This window comes from Theropithecus gelada, chromosome 12, assembly GCF_003255815.1.
Source record: "Theropithecus gelada isolate Dixy chromosome 12, Tgel_1.0, whole genome shotgun sequence".
In the NCBI taxonomy this organism is placed as follows: domain Eukaryota; kingdom Metazoa; phylum Chordata; class Mammalia; order Primates; family Cercopithecidae; genus Theropithecus; species Theropithecus gelada.
In genome coordinates this window covers 47,545,551-47,571,651 of record NC_037680.1, presented here as the reverse complement: position 1 = coordinate 47,571,651, position 26,101 = coordinate 47,545,551, and the positions used below count along the sequence as shown (strand labels likewise).

The 26,101-nt window shown below is 37.5% G+C and overlaps 1 protein-coding gene and 1 pseudogene across 1 annotated transcript in view; one reads left to right on the top strand and one right to left on the bottom strand.

Moving 5' to 3' along the window:
- TLK1 (tousled like kinase 1) overlaps positions 1 to 26,101 on the top strand; it is a 168,104-nt gene that overhangs the window by 7,538 nt on the left and 134,465 nt on the right. The gene's annotated exons all lie outside the window — the stretch shown is intronic.
- Positions 6,352 to 6,449, bottom strand: LOC112636842 (annotated as a pseudogene).

Here is a 26,101-nt window from a genome sequence, read left to right as displayed (position 1 = left end):
AGTTGGTGTATTTTAATCACTGGGATATATTGCCTAAAATACGAAAATGTGGCTTTTAGTATTTTAGTAGTTTTTCTAAACAAATTTTAACTTACTGATCAGTCTTCCAGGCTTATTCAGTTTACCTCTAAACTTTTGTTAACTTTTTTTGCATGAGTTTTTATACACGTGTGAAGATAAGATTTTTAAAAAAATACAAAAACCCCAACCAAACAACCCAATTTAGAAAGCTGTACCAGCTGTGCAAATCTTACATTTCCTTTTTTTAAGATAAGTTTTGTCCATTCATGGAAAATGTTAGGGATACATCAATGAAAAATTTTATTTCCATGTTAGGTAATCTAATTTGTAATTCCATTTATCTTAATATTTTGGCCTCATAAGCCCACTGGAGCCATAACAAGTAAATATTAGAATTTGAACAAAAAATTTCCCACTGTCTATTAATTGTGGAGTCTATTTATTGTGAGCAGTCTATTTATTGTGGAGGCTTTATAACCTGATGGACAAGGCTTTAAATTAAATTATAATGTTTTAGCGGCAGATCTTTGACTCTCTTAATAGTATTCAATATGGGCAGGGGGAAGAGACTTGATGTGCAGTCTAGCTAATCTGTAAAAAAGTATTTTACAACATATTTAGTTTTAGTTCTTTTATTGCTAACAACAACAACAACAACAAAACCTTTGGTAGCATGTATTATGTAGCAAACCTAATTGAGAGGCAGGATTTGAGTGGACTGATAGGAATTCGTTAGTCACGGAGTGGAAAGATATGCAGAACAGAGCAGATCCAGGTGGTAGGTTGTCAAACTTGAATTAAATTTTCCCAATGTGGCTTCATCATTAGGTCTGAAATTTAATGAATTTCAAGAAGGCAATTTTACCTGTAGTTAAATAAAAGTGATTATATTCTACATAGATTCATTAGCCAAAGATAAGTGTTTTTGGGGGATGACTTAAAATATTTTTTCTTTTTCATCTATATGGATTGTTAATAATTGGTTATACTCATAAATTTGTGCCTTTTCTTGAAAACTAATTAGCTGGTGGAAGTAAACTACTAGGTTTAAATTCTGCTGTTAATATGATACCTTGTGTGACTTCATGATTCCCCACTGGACACTTAGGTAAGTGCTTCCTATCTGAGGATGAATGTAGTTCCTCTGGGGAAGGTCAGAGGGGTTTGTGTGAGGCTAATCATATTCATCCTGTCTCCTGAGACCAGAGACATGTTTTAGTTTTTTCCTTTTTTGATACTGTATATTTGCCTCATAAAAAATACAAGTTTTCCCTTTTCCTTGCGGATTTCTTTTAAACATCTGTGTAAGTATATAGTTTAGCTCAACTTTGTATGCTACTCTGATACTTATTTCATTTACTTAAAGATACACATATTTATTAATGCTGGACACTCTCCAGGCATTTGTAAATAGTAACTCATTTGCTTCTCCTAACAATCATATGAAGTCCTGTTAGTATCCCTACTTTACAGATGAGGAAATCGAGGCATAGAGAAGTTAAGTAATGTACCCAAGGGCCAGGCACAGTGGCTCGTGCCAGTAATCCCATCATTTAAGGAGACTGAGGTGGGCAGATGGCTTGAGCGCAGGAGTTCGAGACCAGCCTGGACAACATGGTGAAACCCTGTCTCTACAAAATATACAAAAATTAGCCGGGTGTTGTGGTGCACGCCTGTAGTCGCAGCTAGCTGGGAAGCTGAGGTGGATCGCCTGAGCCCAGGAGGTTGAGGTTGCAGTGAGCCATGATTACGCCACTATACTCCAGCCAGGGCAGCAGAGGGAGACCTTGCCTTAAAAAACAAAAAACAAAAAACAAAAAACAATAATGTACCCAGGCACAGACAGAGAATATTTAGCAGAGCCAGGATTCAGACTGGGCTGAGTGCATGCTCTTAACAGTTACACTGTTCTGTCGGTGTTATTTCCTTGAATGGATGTGCTGTAATTGGTTAACTGTTCTTCTTTAGGTAGGATGTTAGTCATGAATCTTTTGGTTACACGTGATAACAACACAACTTTGTTAAGTTAAAAAATGAGTGTATTGGTTCACATAGTGGGAATTGTATGTGGAGGATGATGGAATGGCTTTGGAAACAGCTAGATCCAAGGTTGCAAGTAATGTCACTGGGTTTCTTTGTCTCCTCTTTGGGTTTTTCTAGCCTCTTGCTTCTGGAGCCCCAGACATATACCTTTAACTTAGCAACCACACTTGAAAGACAGCTTCTCTTTCCTGATGTCCACATGTGTCAGTTCTGGGTTGTTGGTAATCAATTCTGATTGTCAGTTCCTTAACCAATCATTGGAACCTGGGAGATGAGCTACAGCAAGGGCAGCCACTTTGGTGGCTGTGGTTAGGGTCAGTTGGGGAACCCATAGAAAGCCATGATTGACAGTCTCCTTGAGATGACGTGAATTGGATGAGGTGTAGTTTTCCTGAGGAAGGGATGATGGTGAGAAAAAAACAACTATAGTGAATCATTTAGGTTATGTCTTTTTAATTTTAATTTTATGACTATCATAGATAATGATATAGTAACTCAGTAAAAGCCTCTTTTTTTAAATACTAGATTTTCAGTGATGAGATTACCAGAGCAGAGTATAAAACAATTTTAGGGCTTTTGATAAATGTTGCCAGATTATTTTTTTGAAGGATACATGTGCTTAGCTCATATACCAACAGCATGCATGAGATGAGCGTGTACTTTTGAACCAGGTAGGGTTCAGCTCATCTTAGAAATACTGTATTGGGCTTAAATATTAACACATGCCTTGCACTTAATCAAAGGGTTGCAAACTTGACACTGAGTAAATATCTAATGCAGTTTATCAAATGTTTCACATTTTCTCTGGATATTTTTAATTCTCATTATTAAAAAATTTTTATTATGCAGTTTTCTTTCTTTCTTTCTTTCTTTTTCTTTGTCTTTTTTTTTGAGACAAGGTCATACTCTGCCACCCAGGCTGGAGCGCAGTGACATGATCACGGCTCACTGCAACCTCCAACTCCTATCCTCAAGCACACCCCTTCATCTCAGCCTCCCAAGTAGCTGGGACTACAGGTGCGTGCCACCACATCCTGCTGATTTTTTAACTTTTTGTGGAGACATGGTCTCCCTATGTTGCCAGGGCTGGTCTTGAACCCCTGGGCTCAACCAGTCCTCCTGCCTCTGCCGTTCTAAGGGTTGGGATTACAGGCATTAGCCATTGTGCCCAGTCTGTTGTATAGTTTTAAACAACAAAACCAAAAGGCTAATAAATGGTACCACTTTGCAAGCTCCTGCCCCTCCTTTATTTTTCCTCCCAGTGTCTCCTACTTCTCTGACCTAGTTGGCAGCATTATACTTTTTGGATGTTGGTAGCATGTGTAAAATACATTATTGCATAACAAGTTAATATAACATAATAGTTTCAAGGGTTTTGCCACTTAATTATACTAAGTTACTTAACCTCTCAATGCCTTATCTGTAGATTTTATTTTTGATAGGGTGGGATAGTAATAGTAACTATGTCACAAGGTTGTGAAATTAAATGAGAAATGCATGGCACTTTAACAACTCACTATGGATTTTTTCATTTCTTTTCTTCTTCTCCTGCTGCTGCTTCTCCCTGCCCGCCCCCCGCCCCCGCCCCCCCTTTTTTTAGAGACAGGATCTTTCTCTGTTGTCCAGGCTGGAGAGAAATATAATTTATTTACTCCCAGTAAGGCAAATCTTAGAAATGTAAAAAAAAAAAAAAAAATGCAATTCAAAGGATGAAAAATGACTATGTGCATAATATTTACCACAGTATTATATAGTGAGAAGAAATGAGACCAACAACTGCGATTAAGTTTTGGTATGTATATCAACTAAACGTTATATATATATATATATAGTTGTTGTTGTTGTTGTTAAAGACAGAGTCTCGCCCTGTTACCCAGGCTGAAGTATAGTGGCACGATCTTGGCTCACTGCAACCTCTGCCTCCAGGGTTCAAACAATTCTCACACCTCAGCCTCCTGAGTACCTGGGACTACTACGCACCACCACGCCTGGCTAATTTTTGTATTTTTGGTAGAGACGGGGTTTCACCATGTTGGCTAGACTGATCTTGAATGCCTGACCTGAGGTAATCTACCCTTCTTGTCCTCCCAAAGTGCTGGGATTCCAGGCGTGAGCCACTGCGCCCAGCCTTAAAAGATAATTAGGAAAACTGTGCAATATGGAAACATGTACAAATGACCAAACATAGTCTAAAAGTTACTTTTCAATGACTCCATAATATTAGCTTGTTTTTTGTCTTGCCTTTCTCTCAAAAGAAAAAATTCACCACCAAGAGCAGCAATGACAAACAACATGCCCAAAGTCACACAGATGAGAAGTGATTGAAAAAAGGTTGCCAACCCAAGTCCACAGTCCTAATCCCTATACCACACTGCCTGTATTCCCACTGGTAAACACACATTATTAGGCACCTAGTGCACATAAAGTACTCTCTCTCCTTGGTACTAGTAAGAACACACAAAAAACACAGTGTAGGCCCCTTTTAAAATGTGCAATATAGTGCTTTAAAGTATACAACTGCTGCTGGGCACAGTGGCTCATGCCTGTAATCTCAGCACTTTGGGAAGCTGAGGTGGGTGGATCACGAGGTCAGGAGATCGAGACCATCCAGACTAACACGGTGAAACCGCGTCTCAAGTAAAACTACAAAAAATTAGCCGGATGTGGTGGCACGCACCTGAAATCCCAGCTACTCAGGAAACTGAGGCAGGAGAATCGCTTGAACCTGGGCAGTGGATGTTGCAGTGAGCCAAGATAGTGCCACTGCACTCCCATCTGGGTGACAGAATGAGACTCCATCTCAAAAAAAAAAAAAAAAAAAGAAATGACTGCATACCAATATAATGTATAAACACTGCTAATCCAAATCTAGTGCTTGACACTTAAATGGTGTAACCGTGTCTTATACATGTGATCAATTCTAAAGCCACAGAAAATTACAGGCACTAAAATGATGAAAGCAGCAATTTAGGACATCATTCGAAATCTCCATCTGTGAGCTACAATTCTTCAACGGGCTGGAGAAATAAACCATCAAAGTGAAGCATGCTATGGCTATAAGGAACATTTATTCAGATAGTACTTGTTCCCTATTCTTTGCCACATAAACAGAGAGGAAAACATTTAAATTCTAAAGTATCATTATATCCACACCTAATAGTAATAGTTAAAACATAAGCCAGGTGCAGTGGAGCATGCCTGTAGTCCCAACTACTTGGGAGGCTGAGGCAGGAGGATCATTTGAGCCCAGAAGTTCAAGGCTATACTGTGCTGTGATCACAACTGTAAATTACTTTTTGATTTTTACATTTCAAAGATTTGGCTTACTGGGCAAAGGGGGTGAGTATTTTTATGTCATTTAATCTATATTGTCACTGTTGTTTTCTCAGTGGGATAACTAGGATTTTAGTCTATTGTTCTCTGAGATGAATCAGTTGTCAGAGCTGTAGAATTTTATAGAAACCTTATTGGCATAGTTTGTTCATTCAGCAAGTATTTTTGGACCTGAAGTCCAGTAATAAGGAAACAAAGACAGATATGATGAAGTTAGTCCTTGCCTACTAGGAGCTTAGTCACAGTCTAGTGAGGAAGGATAATTTCTAACATTTAATTTATACTTTTGAAGAACACCTTGTGGGTTAGATAAAACAACCCAAGTTGCCAGTTTTCAGCTTCTGAGATAAGCTATATCAAGGTGTTATATTCATTGGCCATTTGGTTGCTAGAAATTAACTTAAGCAAAACAGATTTATAGTAGTAGAAGGTTATAGAGCTGGATATCCCTTAGACCCCAGTTAGGCCTTAAGGAGACTGAAGTAGGAACTGGAAATTCAGGAATCACAGTAGCATTGTTCTCTTGTGGATCATTGAGCAACTGTTTCCAGTGCTGTGAAATAAAGTTTTCTAAAAAGGAGAAGTGGGAAGGAAGGAAATTGTATTTCTGCCACAGAGGTTATGAACAAAGTACTCCCTAGAGAAGGGAGTTACACAGTTTTCCTCCAGTTTAACTGCTGTTAAATGGTATCTTGTTTCAGTTGGTATGTCTTGATTGGTAGTGAGATTGAACTTAATATTTTTATCAAAAGCCCAAAGCCAATTTTTCTTGACGTCTGTATCTTAGACATGAGAATAGATGGTAGTGATGTTAATTCTTGTTACATTTGATGAAACTATTTCCACCATCATATTTTTTCTTTTATACATTTGACTATTTTCCATTGTATAAACTTTTATGCTTTTATTGAATTCAATACCAGTTTTTCTTTATATTTTATTTATTTATTTTCTTGTCAGATGGGTCATATGCTGATGTCATAACAAGGTTTGAGAGAGGCACCTCTCGTGTGTGAGCACCCAGTCATCACACTTACGAACTACAAAAGGATCCCATTCTTACAGAGTCTCACTCTGTTGTCCCGGCTGGAGTATAGTGGTGCAATCATAGCTCACTGCAGCCTTGAACTCCTGGGCTCAAGTGATTCTCCCACCTCCGCCTCCTAAATAGCTAGGACTGCAGGCACACTTCACCATGCCTGGCTCTTTATGATACTTTAATGAGTATAAGTCTTTAAAAGTTACTGCTTTCTGAAGTTCAAGTACTCTAATTTTAGTGTGATTCAACTGATTTTATTTCTAAATTTTATATGGTATTTTATCTTTCATATTGAAGCATAACACATACAGAAAAGGCACACAGAGTAGTGCTCAGTAAGTTATTATAAACTCTGACCTATGTAATGACCATTGAGACAAGAAATAGAATATTGCCGGCACTTCAGAAACTCTCCTTCCCCATCAGTCACTACCTTCTCCATGCTCCCCAAAGTAACCATTATTCTGATTTAGTTATTCCTGTTTTTGAGTTTTATGTAAATGGATCCACACAGTATATATATTGTATCTACTTTTGCCCCACGTATTATTTGTAAGATTCATCCACATTATTTTCTGAAACTGCAATTTTCATTGCACTATAATATTACTTTGTGTGAATGTACTACAGTTTATACTTTGTTGATTGACATTTGGATTGTTTCTGCTTGACAAAATATTAATAATGGTATTATGAACATGTTTATACCTGTCTCTTCATACATTATATTTGTTTTTTGTTTTTTTGTTTTGTTTTGTTGTTTTTGAGACAGAGTCTCACACTGTTGCCCAGGCTGGAGTGCTGTGGCACAATCTCGGCTCACTGCAACTTCCGCCTCCTGGGTTCAAATGATTCTCCTGCCTCAGCCTTTCCAGTAGCTGGGACTACATGCGTGCATCTCCACGCCTGGCTAAGTTTTGTATTTTTGGTAGAGACGGGGTTTCACCATGTTGGCCAGGCTGGTCTCGAACTCAAGGCCTCAAGTGATCTGCCCATCTTGGCCTCCCAAAGTGCTGGGATTATAGGTGTGAGCCACCATGCCTGACTGTAAGATGGTGTCTCTGTGGTTTTAATTTTTGTTTCCTTGATGACTAAGGATGTTTACCACTTTTTCATGAAGTTTGTTGGCCTTTTGGTTATCCTTTGTGAAGTGCTTGTTCAAATCTTTTGTTCATTTGTCTTTTGTGTTTGTCTTTTGAAAACCATATTTGAAGGCATTCTTTTTGTATTTTGGATGAGAAGTCTTATTTTTTATTAAAACTTTTTCCCCCTATTCTGTGGCCTGCTTTTGTCTTTTCTTTATGGTATTTAAGAAGACTTTTCTTATCTCAAGTGCATAAAAATGTTTTCCTATATTTTCTGTTTTTAATTCAGGCATTATAGCTGTAAATTTCCCTGTAAGTACTGATTTAGTTCATTCCATAAGTTTTGATATGTTGCATTTTTGTTTTTATTCATCTCAAGTATTTTCTAATTTTTCTTTTTATTTCATTTGACCCATTAGTTATTTAGGAATATGTTAATTTCTACATATTTGTGAATTTCCTGATTTTTTTTCTGTTACTGAGTTCTAATTTAATTCTATTGTCGTCAGAGAACATACTTTGTATCCTTTCTTTCCTTTTCAGTTTTTTGATGCTTGTTTTATGGTCTAGCATAGATCATCTATCCTGGAGAATGTTCCATGTGTGCTTTTTTAGAAAAATGTGTATTGTGTTGTTGGGCAGAATGTTCTCTAGATGTCTTTTCCATCTAGTTGATTATAGTGTTTGTTTTCTGTTTCCTTATTGATCTTCTGCCTAGTTGTTCTATTCATTATTGAAAGTGGGTTATTCTTCCAACTATTATTCTTGACTTGTCTATTTTTCCCTTTAATTCTGTCAGTTTTGTTTCATGTAATTTGGGGCTCTGTCATGAAGTGCAAATGATTATAATTGTTCTATCTTCCTAATAAATTGACCCATAATTGTTTTAAAATGTTTCTCTTTACCTCTCAAAACATTAAACAGTTTTTAAAAGTTTGTCTGATACTAGTATATTCATGCCAGCTCTTTGGTATGGTATGTTTTTTTCCATCCATTTACATCTTACCCTGTCCTGTTTGCATTTTTGAATCTAAAATTTGTCTTAAGTAGACAGCATTTAATTGAATCTTATTCTTTTAAAACCCCATCTGGTAATCTCTGCCTCTTGAGTGTGTTATTTAATCCATTCACATTTAGTGTTACTGGTAGGATTAAATTTGTCTGCCACTTCTCTGTTTTGTTTTCTATATGTCTCATTTATCTTTTGTCCTCTTTCCCTCCTCTACTGCTGTTTTTTGTATTACATGAGTATTTCCCAGTGTAACATTTTAATTTCTTTAATCATTTTAAAACTGTATTTGAATTACTAGTGATTACAGTAGGGCTTACATTTATGTATCGTAGCTTATCAGGGTCGACTTCATAGTTACTTTAATTGCAGCAATATATAGAAACTTTAGTCCTGTATAGCTCTATTCCATCACCCTTTGTTTGGGGGGTGCGGGGGGCAGATGGAGTTCAGCTTTTCTGCCCAGTCGTGTGGAGTGCAGTCATGTGATCGTGGCTCACTGCAACCTCTGCCTCCTGGGTTCAAACAATTCTCATGCCTCAGTCTCTTGAGTAACTGGGATTACAGGCACGTGCCACCACACCCAGCTAATTTTTTGTATTTTACTAGAGAATGGGGTTTCACTGTATTGACTGGGCTGACCTTGAATTCCTGACCTCAAGTGATCCTCCCACCTTGGCCTCCCAGATACATCTTTTGATGAAACTGAGATAAGGAAAAGACATACATTTTATAGTTTGTTGTACTAACCTTACTTGTCTATTCATTTACCATTTGATGTCATTTCCTTACTTTCAGTAAAGTTTGTCACTACTGACCCCTTTGTCCATTCATGCATTTATTTATTTATTTATTTATTTATTTATTTATTTAGAGATGGAGTCTTGCTTTGTTGCCCAGGCTGGAGTGGTGGCATGATCTTGGCTCACTGCAACCTCTGCCTCCTGGGTTCAAGTGATTCTTGTGCCTCAGCCTGCCTCCCTGGTAGCTGGGATTACAGATGTGAGCCACCATGCTCAGCCCTGATTTCTAATTTGACTCCACTCCAGTAAGATTTAAATCCCAAGACTTCAGTTCTTGGAAATATGAGACTTGCTTTATGGTTCAACATACGGTCTTTTTGGGTAAACCTTCCTTGTGTACAACAACAAAATATTTATAGGCTATAGTTGTTAGATGTGGTATAATATGTCCTATCAAGTTTGTTTCTGTTTCAGATTGTTACTGCTTTTGCATTTGTTTGCTCCTATTCAGACAAAGGTTTGTTAAAATATCCCCAAATGATTATAACATTTGTCTGTTTGTGTGTTTGATTTGTCAGTTTTTGTTTTATGTATTTTGGTTAGGTTAATAAGTGCCGACAAGTCAAGGCTTTTTAAAAGCTACCTGGTGAATCAAACTTCTTATTGTGTCCCTCTTTATCTCAGTATTGCATTTTACCTTGTAGTATTCGTATCTAGTGTTAAGACAGATACACTTTCATTTGGTATTTGCGTGATACAGCTTTTCCCATTCTTTCAGCTTTCGAGTTTTAGCTATATCTTGTAAGTTGCATATATTAGTTAAAAAAAACTAGTTTGACCATGTTTGTTCTTTAATTGGAACATTTAGTACATTTACATTTAATATGCTTGCTGATATATTTAGGTTTAAATTGATACTCCTAATAAATGATTTCTATTTATCCTGTTTGAACTTTCTCTTATTATTTTCTGCTGCTTTTGGGATTATTATTATTTTTTGTTCCAAATACCCCCCACTCCCTAACTTGGCTTAATAGTTAGACCATCTTTTTTAAAATTTGTTTTTAATGTTTATCCTAGAGATTACAATATGCTTCCTTTCTGTGTTAAAGTGTGATATAAGTTAGCACTTTTTTCTCTTTCTGGTCAGTGCAGCAACGTTAGAAAACATTAATTGTACATTTCCCTCTCCAGAATTATATACTATTGCCAGATAGTTCTCTGATATTTTAACTCCCCACAAGATATTATCATTAGTGTTTTATTCAGTAATTATACATTTAAATTTGTTTATATACTCAGTTTTTTCCCTTCAATCTTCAGTGCATTTCCAGGCTTCTAGCTGGGTTGATTTTCTCTCTCTGAAAATACTCCCTCTTTTTTTTTTCTCTCTCTGTTTGGGCCTATCTGTTGAGGAATTCTTTTTTGCTTATCTGATAATCCCTTTTTTTTTTTTCATTTTTTATTCTTGAAGGGATTTTTTGTGGGGAGGGAGCTGGGTATAGAAGTCTTGGTTGGCAGTTATTTTCATTTGTCATGTTGCAGCTATGCACAGTGCCCTTGAGACCTGGTTTCCACAGTTTGTGTTGAGAAATCAACTCTCAGTCTTATTGTTGCTCCTTTGACTGTACTCTAGCTTGTAGATCTCTGGTCACTTTTTGTTTTTGTTGCAGTGGGGGTGTTTATTTTTAGTTTTCAGCAGTTTTACTGTGATATGTCTAGGTGTCTTTTACTTGTTCAGCTTGGTGTTTGTAGGACTTCTTATATCTGTGACTTAGGACTGCACTGCCCAGTGCCAGCCACTAGCTGCATGTAACTATTGATACCAATTAACATTTAAAAAGTTATAAATTCAATTCCTCACGTTTTAAGTTCTCAGTAGCCAAATGTTTCTGTTAGTTACTGTATTGGCAGATGGAGAAGGTTTCCATCGTTCTATCAATAGAATAGAAAGTTCTGTTGCATCATTCTATCAGTAGAATAGAAAGTTGTGTTTTACAGGACTGACGAGCGTGTTCATCAGTTTTGGAAAATTCTCAGACCGTATCACTTCAGATAGTGCTCCTGTCTTGTCATCTTTTTTCCTCCTGGTACTCCAGTTATACATGTATTAGACATTCTTAAATTTGCCCTATGTTTATTACATCCATTTTTGTATGTTTTATCTTTTTATTCTTGTGTGTATTTTTAAAGATATATTTTTCTGACCAATCTTCCAGTTCATTATTTCTCTTAGGCTGTGTCTAATATGCCATCAGACTCATACACTGAGTTCTTTAATTTAGTTTATTTTACTTTTTAGTTCTAGAATTTCAGTTTTATTCTCTTTAGTTGCAGGTTTTCTGCTAAAGTTTCAGTCTTGCTACTCAGCATACTTATTTGACAGTCTGTGTCTGATAACTTAATTATCTAGATCCCTTTGGGTCTTGTTCCATGTTTCATTTGCATTTCATTTGTGTTATTTTCTTGGATTTCTGATTGTTTTTTATTGTGTATGAGACATTTGATGTGAAAAACTATAGAAGTAATTTGAGGCTTAGAATAATGGTAGTCTTCCATGACATAAAATTTACATCTAATTTTGACAGAAATATAGGGGCCCTATAAATCTGCTTTTCTTAATTCACTTTTAAGGATTGAGATTATTTGAAGCTGGGCTTTAATTGTATTCCTTTTGCTCTGAGGTTGAGATTCCAACCCAGAGTTTGAGGGAGGCTCAGGGTCTCATTTTTGTCTGGCTAGCCCAGTGAGGCTGCCAGATGTTTTCCTTAGCTTCCCAGCCTCACAGTCACTGCTTAAATCAACAGATGCCTGTAGGGGAGAAGAAACGGTATACCAGACTCACCTCTGGGAACTTCGTGAATTCGGGCCCCATTTCTTTACTGCCTGATCTCTAGAAGCAGACTTTTCTTTTTTTAAACTTAGTTCAACTTTTCAAGTTTCTTCAGCCAGAGATTGGTTTGATGACCTGATCACCATTACTGGAAGTAGAAAGTCCTTGTTTGCTCTTATTTTTAATACTTTACTTGGTTTTGAAATTTTGGGTGAATTTGAATCTTTTTCTCCTCTTAACCATGCTCTTCTTCTCTCAGCCTCTTTATCGTCCTTTTGTTTAAATTATCAATTGGTTATATCAGGGGTCTGCAACACCAGGGCTGCAGACCCATACTGGTCGCTGGCCTGTGAGGAACCAGCCACGCAGCGGGAGGTGAGCAGCAGGCCAGTGAGCATTCCCACCTGAGCTCCACTTCCTGTCAGATCATCCACCACGTTAGATTCTCAGAGGAGCACGGACCCTGTTGTGAACTGCACATGCGAGGGATCTAGGTTGCTCGCTCCTTATGAGAATCGAACTAACGCCTGATGATTTGAGGTGTAACAGTTTCATCTGAAACCATCTCCACTGCACCCCACCCCACCCCACCCTACCCCTGGTCCATGGAAAAATTGTCTTCCACAAAACTGGCCACTGGTGCCAAAAAAGGTTGGGGACCACTGGATTATATACAGAGTTTGAATAGGACCAACTTGTGGAGCAGTTAGCCATCTGGAGTTGTAGGTTTAATTGGAAGCAGGACTATCTTTGCCTTTGATGCCTTGAAGACAGCTGGTTTTTGTTGTTGTTGTTGTTGTTGTTTGTTTGTTTTTGAGACAGAGTCTCACTCTGTTGCCCAGGCTGGAGTGCAGTGGTGGGATCTCGGTTCACTGCAACCTCTGCCTCCTGGATTCAGGCTGTTCTTCTGCCTCAGCCTCCCAAGTTAGCTGGGACTACAGGCGCGTGCTACCGCTCCTAGCTAATTTTTGAATTTTTAGTAAAGACAGGGTTTCGCCTTGTTGTCCAACCTGGTCTCAAACCCGTGACCTCGAGTGATCCGCCCGCCACTGCCTCCCAAAGTGCTGGGATTACAGGCGTAAGCCACCATGCCCAGACAGATTACTGTTATTTTAAAAGTCTTTTTTTGGCAACTGGCTAGTACCAATGTAAGTTACATTTGGATTCAGATAAAATCTTCAGAGCATTACAATATATTTTTAAAAGACAGCTCTTCATGAAATCACATTGTGTGTGTGTGTGTGTGTGTGTATCCTATTTAATGCTGGGTATTTTCTCAGCTCTGTACTCAGTTCTTTGTCCTATAAGTAAAAATGTGATACACATCTTTAGTCACTTTGCTTCTTTTAAATTATTACCCTTTGAGCAGTAATTTAATATAAAAAATATTTTAGCTTTCAAAACAGACTTTTAGAGTTGCTTACAGTATAACATACCCTTTATCCCTTTGGAAAATTTCATCTCACAGTATTGTAGTTACTGTTTCAATTTGTTGATTGAGTTATTTAGTCAAAAAATATGAATGTCTTTAGGGATGTTACTGTATTGTACGAGTTGTAACTTTAGAGTGCCACTAGCAACACATACATATGAACCAGTTTAATGGAAACATTACTGCTCTCATGGTAGTTTTAGGAAGTGTGTGGCTTGTTAAGTAGGGATGGTATTACATGTTATTTTACTTACTACATATATTTGATTATCAAGAGATTAAGCAGTTTTCCACATCTTTATTACTGTTTCTATTTGTGACTTGTTTTAAAAATTAAAACAGTCTTAAATCTCATCTTGGACTTGTTACTCCTGCTCATTACTGCCAAGGCTTACTATAGTATTTACTAACTACAAGGAGTGTGATTGTTTTTATGTTAAGATTACTTAAGTTTCTTTGGACTAATTTTCTTCTCTACCTTGAGAAAAAAATGATTGGAATTTTTCAGAGGGGTTACATTATTTCATACTGTCCTCCAAATGCTGGCATCTGAAATTTGAAGGTCTGCAGTGAAGATCAATTTACAGTAGTTATCTACTCTCTATTTGCTATTATAAAGCCGAAATAAATATATTATGTCGTTTTAAGTATATTAGTATTTAACAAATTCTATTTTTCCTTAAATTTTATGTTAATAAGTTAACTGGCTGAAACAAACATACATGGCCAGTTAGAACACTGTCCAAAACTTCTTTATAAGCAAGCATTTTAGTTGTCTTTGAAAGCTCACACAATAAATTACAACCTACCCCCTTGAGCTTGCTTTTAAGAAAGTGATAAAAGTGATGCGAACTTTTTATTATCATTAGTTCTCAATAATTTCATTGTATAATTTGACTTTTATAGGATGCCTTTTCTAAATTTGTATGAAGTAAAAATAACTTTCAGTCCAGTTATTTGAGAAGACAAAGCTGTATAACTGAATAGTGGTATAAATCCTATGTTTATTAAGAGTGCCCAAAGAGCTTAATAACTAATGAAAGTTTATCTTTTTTTTTTTTTTTTTTTTTTTGAGACAGTCTCACTCTGTCACCCAGGCTGTAGTGCAGTGGCGTGATCTCGGCTCACTGCAACCTTCACCTCCTGGGTTCAAGCAATTCTCCTGCCTCAGCCTCCCGAGTAGCTGGGACTACAGGCGCACGCTGCCACACTCACCTTATTTTTTGTATTTTAGTAGAAACGGGGTTTCATTGTGTTGCCCAGGTTGGTCGCAAACTCCTGAGCTCAGGCAGTCCACCTGCCTTAGCCTCCCAAAGTGTTGGGATTACAGGCTTGAGCCACTGCGCCTGGCTGAAAGTTTATCTTAAAACTGAGGCTTACTTCAGATACTGAAGGTATTAAACATAAGACATGTGTGCATGTGCCTGGGTGTCTGTGTAGATGGCTTGGGGGTAGAAATAAAATCGAAAGCCACAGAAAAGACTATGGCTTTTTATTTTTAAAAAAATCACTTCATTCAATCAACATTTTAATTTGTTGATATTCTTTTTTGAATTTACTTCATTTTATTTCTGCTCTGCATCTAATTCCTTATTTTGGGATAACATATAGAGCATGAGTCAGCAAACTTTTTTTTTTTTTTTTGAGACAGGGGCTCACTCTGTCACCCAGCCTGGAGTACAGTGGCATGATCTCAGCTCATTGCAGCCTTGACCTCCAAGGCTTAAGCAATCCTGTCACCTCGCCTGGCTAATTTTTGTATTTTTTGTAGAGATGAGTTTCACCATGTTAGACTGTTTTTGAATGCCTGAGCTCAAGAAATCCACTGGTCTTGGCTTCCCAAAGTGCTGGGATTACAAGTGTGAGCCACCACACCTATCCTAAACTGTTTTTAAAAGAATTGTCACAACTATGACAACTCCTTGTGTTTGTGTGGTAAAGTGCAGCCATAGACAATATGCTAACAAGTGGAATGGCTGTGTTCATTACAACCTTACTATGGACACTGATATTTGAATTTCATACTGATTTTACTAATCGCAAAGTAGTCTTCTTTTGATTTTTTTACCTTCTAATATTTAACATGGTAGTCACTGCTGCCCATCCCTGTATAAAGTAACTTCCGTTCAACCCTTCTAGTTACCCGACTATCCAGGTAGTTTTTGAAGGTTTTGAATTAAAGAGCAGATGTTTCTCTGACTTTTCATAGATCAAGAAAAGTCAGGGATGAAAATTGTTAGCTCTGTACATATGCAAACATCTTAGCCATTTTTTGTTTTCAAAATTGTAATTGTGGTTAAAAAACAAAAAACATAAAATTTACCATCTTAGCCTTTTCTTTTCCTTTCCTGTCCTGCCCTGTCCTGTCCTGTCCTTCTTTGAGACAGGGTCTCCCTCTGTCACCCAGGCTGGAGTGCAGTGGTGCAGCCTCCGCCTCCCAGGTTCACTTGCCTCAGCCTCTGGAGAAGTTTGGATTATAAGCATGTGCCACCATGCCTGCCTCCATTTTAGCCATTTCTAAGTCAGTAGTGTTACGTGTATTCCTATTGTTGTACAACTAATCTCCAGAATGTTTTCATTTTGTCAAACTGTAACTTTACACCCATTAAACAACTTTCTAATTCCCCTCTTCCCCTAGGCCCCAGCAACCACTATTCTACTTTCTGTTTCTGTAAGTTTCATTACTCTAGATACCTCACACAACTGGAATCTTGTATTTGTCATTTTGTGTCTGACTTATTTCCCTCAACATAATGTCTTCAAGGTTCATCCTTATTGTATGATGTTTCAGTGTTTCCTTCCTTTTTAAGACTGAGTAATATTCCATAGTGTGTGTGTACCACATTTTGTTTATCCATTCATCTTTTGATTGGACATGGATTGCTTCCCACTTCTTGCATATTGTGAGTAGTACTGCTATGAACATGGGTGTGCAGCTATTTCTTTGAGATCATGCTATTTTCTATCTAATTGTACCATTTTACATTCCTACTGACAGTACACAAGGGCTCCCATTTTTCCATAATCCTTGACAAGACTTTTTTTCAGTGTTTTTGATGGTAGCCATTCGAGTAGGTATGAGGTGATATCTCATTGTATTTTTTTATTTACATTTTCCTAATAATTAGTGGTGTTGAGCATCTTTTTCTTGTTTTCTTGTTGCCCACGCTGGAGTGCAGTGGCACAACCTTAGCTCACTGCAGTCTCCGCCTCCCGGGTTCAAGTGATTCTCCTGCCTCAGCCTCTGGAGTAGCTGGGATAACAGGTGCCCACCACCACACCTGGCTAGTTTTTTACATTTTTAGTAGAGATAGGGTTTCACCATGTTGGCCATGCTGGTCTCGAACTCCTGACCTCAGGTGATCCACCCTCCTCGGCTTCCCAAAGTGCTGGGATTACAGGCATGACCCACCGTGCCCGGCCATCTTTTTCTTTTTTAAGAGACAGGATCTTGTTACATTGCCCAGGCTGGCCCCAAACTCCTGAGCTCAAATGATCCTCCCACCTCAGCCTCCAGACACTATGCCTAGCTCAATTAATATTTTTATTTTTATTTTTATTTTTTTATTTTTTTTTTTGAGACGGAGTCTCACTGTGTCTCCCAGGCTGGAGTGCAGTGGCGCGATCTCGGCTCACTGCAAGCTCCGCCCCCCGGGTTCACGCCATTCTCCCGCCTCAGCCTCCCAAGTAGCTGGGACTACAGGCACCCGCTACCGCGCCCGGCTAGTTTTTTGTATTTTTAGTAGAGACGGGGTTTCACCATGTTAGCCAGGATAGTCTCGATCTCCTGACCTTGTGATCCACCCGCCTCGGCCTCCCAAAGTGCTGGGATTACAGGCTTGAGCCACCGCGCCCGGCCAATTAATATTTTTAATTGACAAATCATAATTGTATACATTTATGGGGTACAGTGTCATGTTTTGATATATATGTATACATACACACACGCGCGCATGCGATGTGGAATGATTAAACCAAGCTAATGAACATATCTGTCACCTCCTTTAATTTTTCCAGCAAGACATTTGAAATGTATTCTCTTAGCTATTTTGAAATATGTGTAATACGTCATTAACTATAGTCACCCTGCTGTGCAATGGATCTCAAAAATTTATTTTTTCTTTCTAACTCAAACTTTGTATCCTTTGACCAACTTTTCCTCATTTCTCCCAGCCCCTGGTAACTGCTATTCTACTTTCTGCTTTTGTGAGTTCAAATTTTTTAGTTTCTACATGTAAGTGAGATCATGTGTTATTTGTCTTTCTGTGCCTGGCTTATTTTACTTTGTCCTCTGAGTTCATCCATGTTGTTTCAAATGACAGGATTTCCTTCTTTTTTAAGGCTGAATAGGCCTGGCTCAGTGGCACATGCCTGTCCTGTAATCCTAGCACTTTGGGAGGCTCAGGTGGAAGGATTGCTAGAGCTCCACCTCAAGCACCCCTTGAGGTGTGAGCTGTGATGGCACTACTGCTCTCCAACCTGGATGACAGAGCAAGACCCTGTCTCAAAAAAAGAAAAAGCCAAATATTACATTGTATATATACCACATTTTTTTTCCTATTCATCTGTTGATGGACATTTAGGTTGATTCTGTATCTTGGCTATTGTGAATAGTGATGCAGTGAACATGGGAGTGCAGATATCTCCTTGACATATTGATTTCAGTTTCTTTGGATATATAGAAATGGGATTGCTGGATGTGAGCATCTTTTCATTTCTTGTCCATTTATATTTCATCTCTGGAGAAATGTCTGTTCGCATTCTTTGCGCAATTGTTAGTCAAATTGTTAGCCAACTATATTTTAATAATACTTTCTTTTCTCTCTTGCAGTGTGTCACAAGTACTAATAAATAAGAAATTAGCATAGTTTAATCCTTACTTACAAAGGTAATATATTGCAAGAATGAGGGGAACAGTAAGGGGAATTTCTGAATTGCTAAATGCCAGTCTAGTAGAGAAGCTGATCATTCCATAATTGTTTTTAAAGTACATGAACAGCAATCTGAGAGGATGAAATATATATATAATGTGACTAAAAAAGATATGGGATTGATTTTTATGTGTCATATAGAATTAATCACACCTTGCCTATATATTATAATCAAATTGTTAAGCAGATAAGTTTAGAGAACTGTTACGGTGCATGGCATTTAGGTTTACATGGTGAGTAAGAAAAAAACTTGAAATGATTTTGGCTGGGCACATAACAATGAATTTTATGAATAAAAAAATCAGCCAAGTATGGTGGTGCATCTCTGTAGTCCCCAGCTACTTGGGAGAAGGTGGGAGGATTGCTTGAGCTGGAGATTGAGGCTGCAGTAAGCTGCGATCATGCCACTGCACTCCAGCCTGGGTGACAGCCTGACACCATCATAGTGTATATGAAACATAAATAAATTTTATGTTTAAACTTGGGTCCCATCCCCCAGATACCTCATTATGTACACGCAAAAAAAAAAAAAAAAAAAAAAAAAAAAATCAGAAGTCTAAAACATGTTGCTCCCAGGCATTTTGGATAAGGGCTACTCAACCTGTGTTCATCATTGTTCATAGTTAGACACTATGAACTGTCAGTGTCTAAGCCAGAAAACAACCATTCCCTTTTCTTTTTTTTAAAAAAGCTTATTTTATTTTATTTTAATTTAGATAGGGTCTCACTCTGTCTCCCAGGCTGAAGTGCAGTGGTGCCATCTCAGCTCACTACAACCTCTGCCTCCTGGGTTCAGGCGGTTCTTGTGCCTCAGCCTTCTGAATAGCTGGGATTACAGGCACCTGCCACCACGCCTGGCTAATTTTTTGTATTTTTAGTAGAGACAGGGTTTCCCCATGTTGGCCAGGCTGGTCTGGAACTCCTGACCTCAAGTGATCCACCCGCCTCGGCCTCCCAAAGTGCTGAGATTACAGACATGAGCCTGCGCCTGAATTCAGTCTGTCACCAAATCTTGTTTTTTGTCTCTTAGATATTTTTCTGATCTGTCACTGCTCTAGTTTAGGCTCCTGTTTTCTCTTAACCTGGATGGCTGCCTAACATGTCTCCATGTATCCCCTCTGGAATCTACTGTTAGGCAAAAAAGCAGAAGCTATAGTACTTCACAAGTAACTGTGTTTAATTTTCAACTTGACTAAAGTAGCTCAGCTTGTATCCCTTTTATTTTTATTATTATGTAGTTTTACATATTGAGCTCCAAGAAATTATAGTTCCTTCGTTTTTAAATAAGATCTGTAAGAGGAGTTTAATCCATATTTAGAGTTGTGTTAATCTTCACACCAGTAAGTTAGACATTTATTCTCATTTTACAAATAAAGAAATGGTTCCTGAGAGTTAACTGTGTGGTGGAGTTGAGATTTAGATTTAGTGTTTTTTTTTGTTTTTTGAGACAGTGTCTCACTGTTCCCTAGGCTGGAATGCAGTGGTGTGTTCATAGCTCACTGCAGCCTTGATCTCTGGGCTCAAGCGATCCTCCCGCCTCAATCTCTCCAGTAGTTGGGATCACCACACCCAGCTACTTTTTTGATGTTTTGTTGAGATGAGGTCTTACTATGTGGCCCAAGCTGATCTTGAACTCGGAAGCCATAGCACCTGGCTGACAGCCATCAGTATTAAACACAGAAGTTTAAGTGTCCCTTTTAGGCTTTTAATTATCTTAGAAAACAGCTATTTGTAAAGAAATTGAAAGAACTTTTACTAAAATACCACTACGCTGTATTATTAGAGTACTAACATTAACATGCAATGAACTTACACAAATACGTAAGTTTAGAATTTATCTGAAACTTGTGTTGGGGTGGGTAAGTGTAACTTTATGAGTTTCTGGATATATGACTACTGTTGATATGGTTTAGCTGTGTCCCCATCCAAATCTCATCTTGAATTGTTGTTCCCATAATCTCCATGTTTCGTGGCAGGGACCCGGTGGGAAGTGACTGCATCATGGGGGCACTTTCCTGCATGCCGAGTCTCCTCCCGATAGTGAGTTCTCATAAGATGTAATGGTTTATTATAAGTGTGTAGCATTTCTTCTGCTTGCACTCATGCTCTCTCCTGCTGCCCTATGAAGAGGTGCCTTTGGCCATGATTGTAAGTTTCCTGAGGCTTGCTCAGCCACGAAGAACTGTGAGTCAATTAAACCTCTTTTCTTTATAATTACCCAGTCTCAGGTATTTCTTCATAGCAGTGTGAGAATGGAGTCTAATACAATGGTAAAGAAAACTAAACCCAAACTGAGAATTGGATGGATGGAGATTTTATGTAAGATTTTTCATTTAGCAATATGTCAGGTAGGGATAAATACATCACGTGATGAACTTCCAGGATTTTGTACAAATTTTCGTAATTGTAAATGTAAAAACATCTTTGAATGCCAGGGGCTACCACTGTATAAAATGTAATCTCAATTGTTGAACAAAAAAAGAGGAAAAAAAAAGGTATGTGGAAAAAAAGACTGGAAAATAAGCCAAAATGTTGACATTGGTTATCTTTGGGTAGTAAGAATATGAGTTGGATTTTTTTGGCTCTAATTTTTTGCATTTTTCCATTTTTCTTTACCATGCGTTCATGACTAAGGGTAAAAAGGAAAAGAAGTGAAATTGCTTCTTTCCTGACAGTTTTTTAGGAAAATATCCTTTTGTTCATAAGGCAAATAAATTGTCTTGGGGAAGAAATGTGAAGAAATATGAAGTCAGAAATATTATAATTGAAAGAAGTCTTGGTATAAGTCAGTATTTTTAAGTGACTGTTTGCTGGAAAACTGTGGTGTTAATCTGAGGCCAACCAGGCATGTAACTTTAGGACTTTGCATCTGCCACTCTGTTTTGGCAACTTTTAGAGTAATACAAAAAAGACATGAGAATGATGTGACCCACAATTTATTTGAATCACTAAATGCTGTCCAAAAATGGCAGTTACAGTAATTTGTGAGGACACTAGGAAATCTGATTATATCATAGGCCATTTTGGTCATTGAGTATTAGGTTGAACCATATGAACCTATTTTATAGATTAAAAACGGTTGAGTGTCTGTAACTTCCTATGATTTAACCTGTTAAAAATAGTACTTTTTCATTCTTCTTTCAAATTTGATTTACTTAGCTTGTATTATGTATGTATAATGTATATAATACGTATATACTATATATAGATTGATACAGATCTATATATATAGACACAGAGATATATAGGTATCTTATCTAAATTTATAGGTGAGTGTATCCATTAAGGTTGCAGATAAAAGAAATTATTATTAGAATCTTAAAGTTATGATTTTGGGGTGATTTAGTCATTGGAAATATGTCTTTCTAGAGGACTATTATGACCTTAATGTGGATTATGTGCTAATTTATGTATCTGGATCCCAAAGTTGGCATTCCCTGGAGTCTGATAGCACATTAGAGTTGGGAGTGATGGTTAAAGATTGTTTTAATTTTCATCAAGCAGGATAACTTGTGTTAAACACATCTTCATGGACGTGTAGAGCAGGTAGGAGCCCTATCCCATGTAGGCTACCTTGTTTTATTGGAAATCTGGTGGATAAAATTTAATTTTTTTCTTCCTTATTTGAAGGTTTAGGCTAGGCAAGTAGAAAGTGAGTAAATTGGAATGCTAATATGTTCCTTCTGTTGCTTTCTCTTCCATGTAATTTACTTTGCATACATTTTTGGTCAAGTTGCTTATTTTTCCGGGACTTAGTAAGTAAAAATCATCTAGGCTGTATGGTCCAGGAACCTGCCAAAACTTTACATGTATTATCTCATTGAACTCACCTTATGAATTAACCCTGTGTCCTGCCTGTGAACAACACTGTGATGGACATAGTTTTTACCAAGATTTTTTTTTCCCCCAAGACAGAGTCTTGCTCTTTTGCCCAGGTTGGAGTGCAGTGGTGCGATCTCGGCTCACTGCAACCTCCCTCTCCTGGGTTCAAGCAATTCGCCTACCTCAGCCTCCTGAGTAGCTGGGAGTACAGGCACATGCCACCCCACCCAGCTAATTTTTCTATTTCTAGTGGAGATGGGGTTTCACCATGTTGGCCAGGCTGATCTTGAACCCCTGACCTTGTGATCTGCCCACCTCAGCCTCCCAAAGTGCTGGGATTACAGGCATGATCCACTGTATCCAGCCATTATTACCAAGATTTTATAATAACAGGGTCACTACGTGGCAAAGCTGGGATTTGAACTCAGGCAGTCAGGCCACAGAGCCCATGTTCTTAATGTTACAGCTGGCTATATTGTTACAATAAATGTCTACAGAAATCCATTTTAGGAATCTTACAAGGATACAGTAAAGATGATGTTGATGAAATAATAGGTTGAAATCACTGCATGAATATTTAGAATATTTAGAATTTTACCCATGTATGTTATGTTATGTTATATTATTTAGTAACCTATCTATAGCCTAGGGTGGAGTGTGGTGGTGGAGTCTCACAGCTCACTGCAGCCTCTACCTCCTGGGCTCAAGTGATCTTCCCACCTCAGCCTGGGACTAAAGGTGCGGACTACCATGTCCAGATAATTTTTTAAATTTTTTGTAGAGATGGGGTCTCTTCAGGTTGCCCAGACTGGTCTCAAACTCCTGGGCACAAAGGACCTGCTTGCCCTGGCCTTCAAAGTGCTGGGATTACAGGTGTGAGACACCACTCCTGGCCCCTTGTTGATTTTCATTCATTGTTTTCAGTTGTGCTTTAATATGTAGCTAGTATTCAACTTGGACTTCTTACAAAAAATACTTGCAGCCTCCTTTCTGGTCAGAGATTTACTTACCTGCTGTAGAGGGACTTTAAGAAAGAAAAACTGTTCTGTGGCCCTTCTTTCACCCTATATTATTGGGATAGAAGAATAGGCCAAGAAGGAGTACTGTGGAGCAGTAAATCATCACTGTCCTTTTTAAGGTTCATAACAATTGGTTACCTCTCAGGAGTGGGATTTTAGGAGACAAGGAAGTATTGGGACTTTTTACTTTTATATTTTTGTATTTATTTCAGCAAGCACCTATTACTTAGTAATGTGGGAAAGGCATGAAACCAAAAAAGAGTCTTGAGTACTTAGGTTAGAGACAAGATACCAGTTTACTTTCTGGTAGTGAGGAGAGGGTAATCACCAGCTCAAGTTTTATCAGATTCCTGTTTTGGAGTTTTCTTAGAGAACATTCCTTCTTACCGCAGGATCAAGTACATGCTCTTTTTTTCTCTGTGTCTTTGTCTGTCTCTGACATGGACACGTGCACACACACATACACACACACCCATATTCTTCCTCTGGACCCTTCTTTTGGGACAGAGATGCTTAACTGAGTGGATATAAACTGTAACAAAAGGCAGTATAACTTAACTTTTCAGTGTCTCAATTTCTCTATTTTTAAAATCAGGACTATATGTTAATGTAGAAATGCAGTCTAGTATAAAATACATCTATATGTGAGTATGTGTATATGCATTTGTATGTATGTGTATATACAGTGTGAGAGAGATTGATTTTAAAAATAGCAGATTGCTACAAGTTTGAGGCTAGAGGAAGAGGAACTTGGTTAGTTATGTTACTGCTATATTAGCATAAAGAAATTAGGCATGGAAGTATGTGTCATCCTATTATACTTACGGGGAACTTCTAACCCCAGGAAGAAAGCTGGAAGGGGACTTATTACATTATGTATGCTAATATTTATTGATCACTTATATTTTAGCAAACATATATGTTCACATTTATTGAATGCTTTCTAAGTGACAGATTTAGTTCAAAACCATATAAACTTATTTTAACAACTCTGTAAGGAATGTACTTATTATCTCCATTTTCTATATTAAGGAAGCTAAAATAGAGAGAGGTTAAAGAACTTGACTAAACTTTACACAGCTTATCGACCTATGTACGTTTTTGATGAAAGAAAAATTAGTTATCAGAGATTATTTTTTATTAGTAAGAGTAAAATTGAAATTTAAATTGTTTTCATTTTTTAAGGTCATGGCAGTAGAGAGAAGCAGAAACCCTATGCTTTACCTCTGATGTAAGCCAATCTTCTTATGTGAATTATTTGGTCTCAGAGTATTTGAATTATTTGCTGTAAGGGTTGCAACAAAAGTGTTTAAAAAGACCAAGTATATTAAAAAGATTAGGTGAAGCATTACTCTGACTTGGAATGATTCTAGATGAGACCTGTCTTCTCTACCACAGGCTTATATAATTGAACATGTAGACCTAGATTCAGGGACCTGGCTTTCTATACTTACTGTTGTCAGACATTTGGGTGAAATCTTTGGGAAGTGTATGTGTTTATACGTGTATGTGCAATACATATGTATCTGTATATGTAGATAGATGGATAGGTAATGTGACTCAGAAACAGATAAATAGTTTAGTGAATAAAGTATAAAACAGACCCATGTTTATGGAATGTGATAACCAGAGAGATATTTTAAATCAGTGGGAAAAGGTTGAATTAGTGAGAAATTGAGACATTTTCCTTTAGAAAAAATTCTAGATGTATTATATATCTGTATATAATTCTAAATGGATTAATGTTCTAAATGTTAATATCTCAAATCATTAGAAAAAGTAGGAAATGTGTTTATTGAATACATGTGAGAGAGGGGTTAGAAAAAGAAATTGGGCTGGTTTTGTAATAGCCCATTTAACTAACATGTTCATTTAACTGCCAAAAAATTAAGAGTATTTGCTTTTAAAGTAGGGAATCAAACTGTGGAATAAACAATGGAATGTAGTATAGCCAACAAAAATTATAGCTAAGTTCTTTAAATATGTGATACAAAATATTGTCAATGAAAATAGGTATGTTCTATTTATTAACCATGTTAAAATGGATGTTTCAAGACAAGATTCAGAAGTAATTCCAGTGTTATACAATATAGACTTCTTGAATTCTTTTTCTTTCTTTTTTTTTTTGAGATGGAGTCTCACTCTGTTGCCCAGGCTGGAGTGCGCAACCTCCGCCCCCCCCGGGTTCAAGTGATTCTCATGCCTTAGCCTCCTGAGTAGCTGGGATCACAGGTGCGCACCACCATGCCCGGCTAATTTTTGTATTTTTTAGTAGAATTGGGATTTCACTGTGTTGACCAGGCTGGTCTTGATCTCCTGACCTCAGGTGATCCGCTCACCTCAGCCTCCCAAAGTGCTAGGATTACAGGTGTGAGCCACTGTGCCCAGCCCAGACTTTTGAATTCTTTTGCTTCCTGTACTTTCGAGTGCATTAAAAAAACTAATGAAAAGGAATTATTTAAGTGGAATATTTTATCTTGGAGAAATAATTTCTTTATCATAGTGTTTATTTTTAATAAAAGAACCTCTGCCTTATCTAGTATAATATTGAAAGTATTAATATAAGAAAAGCTTTAACTGTTCTGTATAAATCAGCTTATCAGGTATAATATGAAAAGTAGCAGTTAAAATCTGGAATGAATTAAAATGCTTTTAGACTTCAGGAAGTTTTAAATTTAAAACTAAGGTCATGGCTCAGCAGCAATTAAATCTACTATTAGAAGGCTTTTAGTGAAAAAACTCTTTTTTTACCTTTTTGGTAACTGGTATTAACCTTTTAAAAACCTGCGTT